The 9,102-nt window shown below is 36.1% G+C and overlaps 1 long non-coding RNA gene across 1 annotated transcript; it reads right to left on the bottom strand.

Annotated features, from left to right (window-relative positions):
- Positions 1–675: 675 nt before the first annotated feature.
- LOC148978313 (uncharacterized) lies at positions 676–5,282 on the bottom strand. The gene is made up of 4 exons (XR_016169262.1): positions 5,228–5,282; positions 4,186–4,263; positions 3,003–3,523; positions 676–1,887 (listed from the first exon to the last, which is right to left on the bottom strand). It is a non-coding gene; the product is annotated as an uncharacterized LOC148978313 (long non-coding RNA).
- Between the last annotated feature and the right edge of the window lie 3,820 nt (positions 5,283–9,102).

Below are 9,102 nucleotides of genomic sequence, written 5' to 3'. Positions count from 1 at the left end.
GTACAAATGAACACAAACGTATTTTTTAGTTCCTTCATCCGAGCCTCTGAAGAAACAATGGGTTAATTTTATTTTCTCTGGAAATGAGCTGGCACAACTTCCCCACCGACAACTGTTTCCTCAACTTGGGCCAATACAGAACTGGCCTCGATGAACAACTGAAAATAAATCGATCGAGCTACCCAGCAACAATTTCTGACGTGTTGCCTAATTAATTGTCAGTTCAGATAGGTAATCTTTCTCTCAAAATCGTAACTAAAATATCAACATCACTTCAGTTCTTTTAGTAGGATGAAAATAATCTTATTTGAATTGTGATCAAATTATTGAGAAAGCGATCAAAGAACAATCTTTTCACACAGCACAAGTTTATCTGGACAACTCGTTATGAAATGACACGTTACACTACACAACGAAGCTCTTACTGTATAGACCCCTTTTCAGTTGGTAAACACGGTGACGTTTTTATGTGGGCGGAGCTTAGGTGGAGGCAGAACGATCCCTCTGGCCGCTTCTCTAACACTAGTTAGGGGTGTGCCGGTTTCAGAATTCGTGATGACGGTTATGACTTGAATCAAATGTGACGGTTCGTAACATAACATAACCGTCTGGGAGGGGGGGGGGGCTGTTTGCGAGTGCGAAGGAAAACTTGAATAAACGAGCAGACACTGATTAGCTACTTGCTCTATGTTTATTTAAAATGAACAGTTGGACAATTAGCAGTGAACACACAGTAGCTAAACAAATCCTTAACATAAAAATAAAATTGCACTGAACATGCTTTGTTTTAAATAAATCACACACAATAAACAAATCCTTTAAAAAAGGCTAATTAAGTTCTATAAGAGCTGCTAAATACTAATGAATGACTAGGTCTAAATTACAAAATAAATAAGTATAAATGGAAAATAAATGATAAAAAACTACATACCTTTATCAAAGAAAAAAAAAACAAAGAACGACTGTTCTACGACAACTAAACTCAGGAAACCAAAAAGTGCAATGCCATTTTAAATTCCTAATCTTTTTCGACTTCCAAGTTCTGTGACAGAAACACCAACATGTTCACTTTACTTGGTTTTAGTGAGGCTCTGACAGGGGTGACTACTGTATGTTACCCGCAGTGCTAAATACTCGCTCTGATGCGGTGCTTGTAGCACAAATACACATGTATTTGCGTGCCAATTTTGCTAGGAGCGTATAGCACGTTTCACTGTCTCCGCCATGCTAGTGGATCAGCCATAGAGTCCATGGGTGTTCTTGGCGTTAACTCCATGTCAGCGCGCGCTCTGATCGCTAAAGGAGCAGAGATTCCAGACCTCCGTTTAAGGAGATCTCCAAGATTTCTCTTCTTGGGAGGGGGGGGGGGGGTGCACAGACCTCTGCAGAATCATCCCCAGCAGTATCAGCCTCAGAAGCACCACTAACTCCGCTTCCGTTTCCCTCGTCAGCTGATACAATTTTCCCCCGGAGTGCATCTCTTGTCTCCTCCAAACCATCCCCCCCATTGCCTCTGTTTCTTGGGTCAAGGAAAGATGACTTTGCCAAAAGCTCCTGAGTGACTTGTGCACTGTATTTCTCCTCCTGTTCGCTGGACATCTTGCTTTTATATTTTATATTTTGTGTCAGTTCCGTTTCATTGGGGTTTGGATTTAAAAGATCGCTTTACTGAAGAAACTGTTGCATAACGTTGTTACAGAGAGAATGTCGGAAGTCAGCCACAGGTTTTAGACATTCTTAAAGCGATGTTAAAACTTTTTTATCTTGCCATTTTAGAATCAGATGCTGGTGATTTCTATCTGAGACCAGGACCCGTGCGATCGCTTGCTCTTGTTCCAAAATTCTCTCTACCATTTTCTGTTTTGTTCCCCACCGTGTCGGACAATCCTGTGAAATAAAATACTTTATTTTAATTATTTAAAATAATATTTTACATAATATTTATGATTATTGAAAGAGGACGTAATAGAAAAAAATAAAACGAATAAGCCTACCATGCTATAGCCTATATGTCTGCATTTATTGATTATATGCAGATGAAAACATAATCCAAAACCAATTTTGGCAAAAACTAATATAATATCATAATGAAAATCGGTAACACTTTACAATAAGGTTCATTAGTTAACATTAGTTAATGTATTTACTAACATGCACTAACCATGAGCAATACATTTGTTACTGCATTTGTTCATCTTTGTTAATGTTAGTTCATGAAAATACAGCTGTTCATTGTTTGTTCATGTTAGTTCACACTGCATTAACTAATGTTAACAAGATTTTAATCAAGTATTTGTAAATGTTGAAAATAACATTAACAAAGATTAACAAATGCTGTATATGTGCTATTCATTATTAGTTCATATTAACTAATGTAGTTAACTAATGTTAACTAACGAACCTTATTGTAAAGTGTTACCTGAAAATCTAATGAGTAAACAGTCTAGTCTATGATAGGCTATAAGTGTTGGGAAGGGTAGGCCTACTTTCAAAACGTATTTCGTTACAAGAATACATGCATGCCCATCAGCAAGTGCTATATTTACTTCTTATTTATTAGCCTAAATCCATGCTAAAATTGAGATAATTAATACAAAACGAAATTCACTTTAAAGAAAGGTTTAGTGCTTTCTTGATGTCTCTGTGAAAGTTTTAAAGCATATTTTAGTGGCGCTTTCAGAGCGCTCACGTCCATAACGGAGAACTGACACGTCCGTAACATTGTTTTTTTCCTCATAAATGCGAACACGAAAAATAAATGAATAGAAAATAAAATAAAAATAAAATATTTTATGTTCTGTGCAGACTACAGTTACTCATAATTTGTATTCTGAATACGTAATGCCAGTACACATATTCCGTTACTCCCCAACACTGATATTAGTATAACCTTAACAGAAAGACCCATATTAGCATTGCTTAAAATTATTGTTAATTTAGCATGCATATTAATAGAACAGTATAATATAGAGTTAAGTATCGTAGGCTAAAACAATTCTTACCAGAATGAGGCTGTGCTGTGGGATTTGAAGTTCTGATTGTGCCTTTATCAGCTCTTCATTTTTCTTCCAGCTCTGAGAAAAAGCGCTCACTATGGACCGACATAGACCAAGAGCTCGGCCTGTTCGGGCAGCGTCACTGTTTACACCGTTGGTAACAGCCAGTTGCAAATTATGTCCAAAACAATTTAGCCACGGCCATCCTAATTGTCTTAATGCAGCAACAATGTTCGCCCCATTATCGGTAGTGATACACGACAGCTTCTTTTCATCCAGACCCCGGTCGTGCAACCATAACTGCAGGCATTCGGACAAGTGTTTCGCGGTGTGGCTTTCAGGCGTGTAGCTTGTTTCCAAACACTTGGATTTCAGTGACCAGTCTTTTGTGAGGTAGTGAACGGTCAGGCTCATATATGGGGTCATATTCACGCTTGACCACATATCTGTTGTCAGCGCAAAATTACTGATATCCTGGAGTTCTCTTTGCACCTCATCCTTTACCTTACTATACAAGGCCAGAACAGCTGTTTGAGAGAAATACTTTCTCTCAGGCAACTCATACTGTTTGTCGAAAGTATGCAACATTTCTTTAAATGAATTTTTTTCAATCACAGCCAATCGCAGCAGTGGGCGGTTACACTGAAACCCACAGCAGACACGCCCCTTCAAACAGAGCGTTCAAATCAGTGGCTAAAATCAGGCTAGGAAAAATGCCCTTTATTTCTAAATTATGACTATTTTTAATCTAAAAAAACATAGTAACACTACAAGGGAAACCCAGGAACCATTATAAAATAATAAAATAACCCCATGTCAGGGGACCTTTAAAACTGGCGCCCCACAAGGGTGTGTCCTGTCTCACTGTACTCAATAATCATTGCATCATAATGAACAGTATATTAAAACGTTAATGGGAAAAGGTGATATCGAATTACACTTAACAGAACACAGAATTAATGTAAAAGAGTCTTCTGGGGAAAAGCTGCATTTACTAAAGCAAAAATAATTAAAAATGGAAATGGAAAAAACATTTTAAGAGAAACCCAAGAAGATTCTGCAGATGTTAAAATGGTATTTTAATATTTAAAGAGTTAAATAATATATATTTAAAAATTCTTCACGGAAAGCAATCTTCAATCCTGCGATCTCTTATTATGAATAAAAGCTGACATTTTCAACTCCATACCTTGTCCTGTCGATTTGTCCGTTCTCAGAGATGAAGGCAAGCCATCTTATCAGTCAAGCCTGAATAGCATCCGTTGTTCTGTAATGAAAGAGATTACTTTAATACCAAAAATCATTTTATCTGTATTCAAGCTTTTGGACATTTTTTTTGGATGCCACTAGAACTCAAGGCACAAAAAGTCTCTGATCTCGGTTCCAAAACATGCTACCTAACTAGACAGCATTTTTAGACATATCATAGGCATCTTTGATCAAGAATGCATGCAATCCAACAAGCTCTTCGAAAAAGCATCATCCATAATGTCGGAAAAAGTGAGAGAAATGTTGACTATAGTCCAAGGGTATGTACCTCTAAACCATGACCCTTTAAACCATGACTTTTGTAAGTTTTGTGAATAGAAATTGACATTTTGAGACATACAAAAAAGACTTCATGACCATCAACAGATTCATTGCATGATTATGGGCTCTATGCACGGCAGCATTTCCGGTGAAGGTGTAAAGATGCTCGATAACTTCCGCCGATCGTAGAGTCCAATGCAATACCGAGAATTTATGTTGAACTTTATACTCCATGGTTATACTAAAGAAACGTTAGTCACAAAAACAGGCAAAACAAACACCCCTCGTTGTGTTTATGCTTCTTTTTAAAATTATATTAAATAATTATAACTAAATATAAAATTACATCTAAACGTATAAAAGTTTTGTTTCAAAGACAGGAGGACAGTAAATTTTGAAGACTCTGCCATAATCCTCGGTTTTCCTCTGCTTTAATCTCCCCAACCGGAAACTGACGAGCATCCTTGCGTCAAATGCAGAACTTACGCGTGCATATAGCCTATTGCAGCCCGTACCTTGAACTGGTCAAACAGAAACTTTAATTTTATAATTTTAGACAGGATTTTTCACATTTTTAATTTTCAGCTGATGAAAAATGAAATGGCACAACCCAGAAAAAGATTTAACTACAAGTAACTCAGTTCAGTTATTTATAACGTTGTTCAAAAAATTAAAAGTTGTTTCAATGTAGCTAGTGTTACCTGCATCAGGGCTGGGAAGCCTGAATAGGTAAGTTGAATGAACCACCTTTGCCGGTGTTACGGATCAACTGGGGATCATGTTAACTGGGGACGCGCGCGTGCACGCAGACAGTTTTACCTGGATTTCCAGCAGATGTTAAACGGTGACAGATTCGTCACAGCTATTTTTTCACTGAGCAGATTTCCAAAGCTTTCCATTTTATTGTTAAATGTTTGCATCATATTTTGGCTCTGTTGTTTACTCTGCGCTGCTCCGCTGTATGTTTCAGACGCCTTTAAGGGAAGTTTTAATGTGCTTTAATTTCGCGACACACAGACCACGCCCACATTATTTTTTTACATTAGTTTCAATAAAATTTGTATCTGATGACAACTGTAAATATATTAAATAAATTATACTATTGACATTGTGTATTTGCAGTGCTTGTGTATTCGCAGATTATTGTTATGATGCCAATTTGTGGCTTAATTAAAATTGAGCAGCAATACTGCTGTGGTTAAAGGGACATGTCAAGCATTTATTTATTTATTATTTATGAATTTTAATGTTTCTGAGGAATGAGTTAAAACATAAAGCATACAGTACACTCCATAAATGTTCATAAAGAGTGGTGAAAATTGATAAGCCATAGCTTATGGATCCAGTGATTTACCCACAGCATTTATAGGGAATGTTCAACAAACATATTCATTAGCTAACTGTTAGCTAATGAATATGTTTGTTGAACATTCCCTATAAATGTTAAACAGACCTATGAAAGCAACAAAAGAAAGAAAAAAATAGGCAAATGTGCATGCATGCAGCCAGGACAGCTTTTTTGCCATCTGTGAAGGTCTGACCACACAGTCTCACCTTCTGAACATTCAATCTAAGGAAGGATGAACAAACTATAGAATAAGTTAGAATTACATGCTAATGAAGAACAGTTACTTGTTTTGCAATGTGTATAATTTTTTCTTACCCATTGGCCAGTTTGGCCTTACTGCTCTCCATCTCATTTAAATCATGGTATATTAGAAAATAAATGTCAGTTGTATTACCTTTCTATAGTAAGAGCAATTTAACACACAATCACCCTTCACTGAGAAATGTTCACATCTCCTCTTAGTGTTCCTTTATTGAGCAGCTGCCAAATAATGGTTATCCTACAAAGTTTTTGATTTGTGTAACTTTAATTGCATCAATTTGCTGTGGTAGTCTATGGCCTAACAACAATGACACCAGTAACATGACACTTAATTTATAGACCTTTTGAGCACTGGCATAATTTATATTACATAAAAAGTTGCCCAAACACATTTTTATTTTATTCACATTTATTTTATTTATAAAACTCATAGACTATTCTGTAATATTTCTTTTGTTAAAGATGTCAGCAAGTAAACAATAAAGCATTTCGTATTGTTTTAGAGAGGGTCATGACATTCATGTGAGGTGACAAATGATTAAGAGGTTAGTAATGTAGGTGAAAATTAGACATAGGCTAGAGAATATCAGGCCTATATATTTGTAATAAGTCATCATCACACAATATCATATGCTCTGCTTATTTCAGTAATACACTCTGTGTTTTTCACAGGACTTTAATCAGACAAAGTGTTCTCTAAATGTCCAATACAAGACATTAGCTACATTCAAGTTTATGCTACTGAGCATAATGTACAATGTTTGAGCAACTTTGCATTTCAAGGTACACATTCTAAAGTCTCATAAGTTCTTGCTTTCCCTGGGAATTGAACCCACGACTCTGGTGTAGCAAGCACAACACTCTACTGTTTGAGCTACATGAATGCTCAATTCCATGTTTTAATTGATCAAATGATTACATGCTTATACAAATATGCAGTAGTAAATACAAAATTGTTCTGAAAGAAACAAAGAAATTATTTTTTATTTTATGAATCTTTTGAAAATGTTACATTAAGTTCATGAGATAATTAACTTCATGATATAGATGATACGGACGCGTCACAGCTGGTTGTTCAAAAAAGAGAGCTAAATATCATCAGAGTAAAATAAGCTGATAAGATAAAAATAATTGATCCATTATAAAATTAGGCTACATATGAAGAGTTCAGATGCAAAAGCCTCTAAGTGCCAATTGAAATGTTCATCTTGAATGATCATTTTTATCAAGCTTGTATATTAAGTTCAGTAATTTCACTTAAATGGCAATGATAACTACCTATTAATTTTTATTTAAGTGAAATTACTGGACTTAAATATACAAGTTTGATAAAAATCATCATTAAAGAAGAAAATTTCAAATGGCACTTAGAGGCTTTTGCATCTGAACTCTTCATATGCAGATCGAAAAATGCAACTTGTTGAAAAAATGTAAATGACTTTGCAATTTATGTTTCTTTTAGGTAGCCTACTTTAACTTAATCTAACGTTACATCTGTTGTTATTTGTGATTAGAACTCATGACAACACAAGTGCGCTGACAAGTCTGTTCATCCAATGAAAGCGAATGACCCTTGTTAACATGGGCGTGGTTTCTGAGCTTGACACTAAAGTATGTTAAACTTCTTTGAAAATGCGTCAAATACAAAGGAATATCATACACTGCAAAAACAAAGCGCTTTATTTGCATACCGTGTACTGGTAACTGGTGAAATATTCGTTTTTATCGGTGAAAAATAGGGCACGAATCTGTCGCTGTTAACATCTGCTGGAAATCCAGGTAAAACTATTTGCGTGCACGCGCGCGTCCCCAGTTAACATGATCCCCAGTTGATCCGTAACACCGGGTTTGTTTCTCTGTAGAAAAATAAGCACACGCTGTGAGACAGGAGTACTGGCTGCAATCTCCAGCAAAGTTTAACACACATTCCATTAAACAAATAAATGTTTACATTACATTTTAAATAAAAGCTTTTCCTAAAAGTTGCTTTTGTCTGTATTTGTTCTGTAACACATTATAATCACAATATTGACCTGCTATAATGTTTTTCACATCACCATGAACAATTCCAGATTCACACTGCCACATGAATGAATCCCATATTCAGTTTCACATAACCGCATGTTGCACATGCAAGGCGCCATTTTGGCTCTAGCTCACGCTCTCGTGGGCCGCCATTTTGGCTCGAGACAACTCTAGATGCCAATATACATTTAACTCGCTTAAACATTACCATCCAATCACAATAAACATATAAAACACTTCATAAACATTCCTAAACTCTTTTCGCGTGAGTATTTTATCTCACTTCACCTCAATTTTACATATTTATCACTTGTGCAATCCGATATCAGGCCACTGCATGCGTTTTAATCAAACTAACAGTCTTTTTCAGTAAAACATCAACATGTTTGAAACCTAGTATTTAACATCAGTTTTGACCAATTTATGAATCGTTTTTGCTCACCTGTAGAAAAATAAGCACACGCTGTGAGACAGGAGTTACTGGCTGCAATCTCCAGCAAAATTTAATTAACTCTGAAGCAACCGGGGCAGTACATTCAACAGCGCTAAGGCCCTCTACAGGAGACAATAATAACAGCAACCTTTTCTTTACATACCCAAAGATAACGATGAATTGAACCAACCATTAACAAATGTAAAAGGCCCACACATTTATTAATAAACAATTTTTTTTAAGGGGGTGTCTTTTTTTTTCACTCCAAATTTTAACCTATATACATACATTTCAACCTACTACACCAACTACTTTTTGATGGTGACTTGTAGTGTAGCTAACTGTAGTTTACCTACTTTAACTTATGAGTAGCTTATAGCTTGTCAAACTACAGTTTCACAGTAGCTTCCCCAACACTGCTCCTGCGAGTAAAACTACCCCGATACAACCGCACCCAAGTCCACTTTAGGAGCCATTCACATATCGCGTTTTTTGCGCGCAAATTCATT

Source organism: Pimephales promelas, chromosome 7 (genome assembly GCF_988280905.1).
Source record: "Pimephales promelas chromosome 7, fPimPro1.hap1.1, whole genome shotgun sequence".
In the NCBI taxonomy this organism is placed as follows: Eukaryota; Metazoa; Chordata; class Actinopteri; order Cypriniformes; family Leuciscidae; genus Pimephales; species Pimephales promelas.
The sequence above is the reverse complement of the archived record's forward strand: the minus strand, read 5'-3'. Positions and strand labels throughout refer to the sequence as shown.